The sequence below is a fragment of the Pinus tabuliformis genome, chromosome 5_2 (assembly GCF_031772625.1).
Source record: "Pinus tabuliformis cultivar Carrire ecotype Pingquan chromosome 5_2, CPIR1, whole genome shotgun sequence".
In the NCBI taxonomy this organism is placed as follows: Eukaryota; Viridiplantae; Streptophyta; class Pinopsida; order Pinales; family Pinaceae; genus Pinus; species Pinus tabuliformis.
In genome coordinates, this window is record NC_142306.1 from 1,030,921,221 (window position 1) to 1,030,925,010 (window position 3,790).

Below are 3,790 nucleotides of genomic sequence, written 5' to 3' on the forward strand. Positions count from 1 at the left end.
GCTTTTAATGTCATTGACAATTGTGATAAGGGTGGCAAGCCTAAGGTTTTCCAACAACTCATTGACATAATACAGGTTGATGCCCCCTCATCAATAATTGTTCAATGAATAGTTTTGTTGAGGGTTTTTACCTGTATAAGGAAAGAGAGTTGGGCCAGTGACTGAGGTTCATATCCTTTATGGTCGAAGGCCACAAGATTGGAATCCACTGGGTCAATCCCACCTATTGCTGATTACAGAGCCTGCTTTTTGGAGGGGAAATTATACAGTACTTCAAGTGTCGACATAGCGGATGGTGATTGAGCTAGATCTTCCACTATATTATAATTTTGTGCTACTCGGGCACGAGGACTAAATGTCGATTTATGTACTACTCCCTTAGGTGGCTTTATAGTTAATTCAGGAATGATGGGTGGCACAACTTCTAATGAAGTCATTGTCGAACTACTGCGTTAATCTGTAGCCTTGTTGTTCGATTACTGTGGATTCCCATAATCTTTATTCTTTGTTGATATCAAAGCATCATTTTGTTGTTTCGAGATGGATAGCATAAGCACTTGGGATTTGGAAGCATGATCGATAGCAACCAGGTTAGTTTCTGGGTTTGGAAACGGATCAATCAACATTGCTGAGGTGCTTGAAGATTTTAAGAATTTCTTGACCTCAGCTCGATGTGGCCAATCTCTTGTGAAATGCTCGTCGTTACATATTAAACATGGATAATGAGGTTTTTGTTTCCCAGTAGGGTTTTCAGAAGATTTCTCAAGAGTCGAATCTTCCTGTTTCTTCTTTTTATTTTTCCCTTTCTTCTTGCCCCCTGGTTGCTTTGGTTCTTTGCCCTTGTTAGATGACATGGCATTAACCTCAGAGGCAAGAAGTTTATCATTTACTTTTCTGCTAGAAAAGCAAGGGCTTTACTAGTTTGGGCCTTTGCGGTTTGCGTACTTGAGGTGCCAATCACGCCATCGCCGACATGAGAGTCCTTGTTTGATTTAGGAGGAGGAGGAATGGAAAACTCTGGTCTATGAGCATCAAGAATTTTGTGATAGAGCGTGCTAGACTTAGTATAGATCAAGTCTAGATATTGTGCACGAGAAATGACTTGCTCTTCAATGACAACTCCTCCCTTGGCCACATCTTCTGTAATAGAAGGTAATAATGACTTAATAAACCATTCAGCTAAAAGATGACTAGGAACATATGTCTTTACCATTCGATGATGACATCGCCACTCATGAATATGCTTAGATATGTGAGTGGTTGATGTCTGTTTAAAATTGGTAAGGAGCTCCGTTCTCGTTTCGTACCTTATGGGTAACTAAAAATGGGTTAAAAAAGTGGTGGTGAGGGCGCTGAAGTTATCGAATGAATCTCTAGGAAATTTGATGTACCATTTCACTGCCATCATTGAGGGTATTGGACGAACACCACAAATGAAAGGTCATTACATGATTCGAAGGATCTTCACCCAAATTTCCATTAAATTTAGGAATATCTGACGGAAGTTTATGAGGAATCGTTGGCCACCAAGGGGAATAAGCAATTGGATCATTTGTTAGCTGATTCAGGTCTGGTAATTCTAAAGTTTCTACGAAGGGAAACTGTTGATTCAGGTTTGGCGAAGCATACCCAGGATAAGATGGGATTGCCTTAGCAGTGGGTCTTTGCATACCAGCATAATGTATTTGATGTTGATAACTTTGATAAGGTTGATGGGCATAACCATTATAAAATGATGGTTGGTAAATGTTCTGAATATACGGCTACCCATTAACTACAAAGCTTTGATTCTCAAGTCTTCAATAATCTGGCTGGAATTGCGGTTGTTGATATTGCACTAGTCATGGTTGTGAGACCATTTGTTGTTGTCCAATACTAGATGTTTGACCAAGATGAGGGGTGATAGTACCCGTTTGAGCCTGAGTCGCTTCCGTTAAGGAGCCACTAATCAGCGATTATGATTGAGTCACGGAGACAAGAGGCTATTTTATTACGACCTGAGAGACTTGAGGTTGACATACAACAGGCAATGCTTGTACTTGTGACACGGTCACAATGGCCGGTGTAGTGGGAATGTTCGACACAGGTTGATTTTGTTGCATTGAATATAAAACTCTTGGTTGTTGAGGTAGTATTGGTATCCAACCACTGGATGCAATTCTAGCTTGACCCGAATTTTGTTGTGAACTCTCATATGGTTGCTCTCTCGTAGGGAACAATGAAAAGGCATACTGCCCCCCATATGGCGACAATCTAGTGTTCAAAGGGTAAATTGGTCTTTGGAGACTGGACTGCCAAAATTGATACTGATGTGAAGGATAAATTTGTTGAGTCTCAACATAATAAACTCCAGATAAGATTCCGGATGAACAAATAGGAACAGACCATGCTATCGAAATAGTCCCTGGGTGGACTCCATCTAGTGGTTGAGAACTAGTTGGGACAGATGGTATACCAGCAAACATTGTTGGAGTAGCAGCGGGAAGTTCTGTTGTTGTTGTGTCAAATGACATTGTCGTAGATGTCAATGGTTGTTTAGCCATATTGAGTCTATCTAAAAGATTTCCTAGTGATTCAACGAGAACTTGCGATGAAGGGTGATAAAAAGAACTAACTTTTGTAGTAGAAGGATATAGGTGGATCCCAGTTCCAAAATGCAATGGGGTACTGGATGGAATATCCTCCATAATATCTTCTATAGCAATCAGTCTAAGTGGAAGAGGTAGACTGTCAGGTCCGTAAAATATTTTTGGCACGGAAGAAGGTATAGACTCTGCAGCAATAGATGCTAGAGGGGTGACACCTTCTGAATCAACCCTAGATGGAGCTGGTTCAGGAATAGAAGTGTTTACCATTACATTAGGATCAGTTCTAATGTCCTCTTGTAACTGAGGAAATTCTTCTGTAGAGGCAGGGGTACCAGAACTAATTGGAGTAACCAGAGTCTTTGATGATGTTGAAACACAAGTTTCAAATAAACCAAGAGACTTTGACCCAGTTAAACAAGATCGCTTGGCCTAGAATGGTTTTGTTTCTAGAGTTAAAGACGGTCTACACGTTAGTCTCCGCGAATGACTGGGTTTTGGTTGAATTTCTTCCATGATTGTGGATTACTTAATCAACTCAAAATAAAAAGGGGAAATGTTATTCCGAATTAAATGAATTTTATGACGCTTTGACATAACTTGCTTTTTCAATTTTTAAGAGTCAAGAAAAAGCTAAAGGTGACTCTAGTCGCCTTCGATTTTTAATGAGCCTGAAGTGACAAGTGCTTAGATGGACCTTTTCTTTTAAGGAGTCTGAAAAGGAACAAAAGTGACTACTTTGGAAATCTAGACAGAGGGATTACCAAACCAATCACAAAACTACAATATACACCTCGGTGGTAAATTATAGAGAAATTAAAGAGGACTTTACCTATGACAGTCAATCTTCCTAAATGCTGTGTTAAGTGCATTGCGATCGATAGGGCGGTAGACATGACTTCCTAAGGATAAAGGTTATCAGCCTATTGTGGTCTCCCAATATATACTTGACAGTACATGGGAGCACAATTCCGTACTGGCACTTGTCGTATCAAAGAGGAGGAATCACCCAACCTATGATGAAAATGATAGTTACCAGGCTTTACGACGCTAGAATACGTCTCTAGCCTAGACTTTTAGATGTTGTGCATTAGGTTCCAAAGCGTTTTTATGTTCATTGAGGTTTATTTTACAATTGATCTTTCTTAATAAGTTTTCCTTTCAAGGTTCACTGCGGGATGTAGATGCAAAATTCCTAAATATGC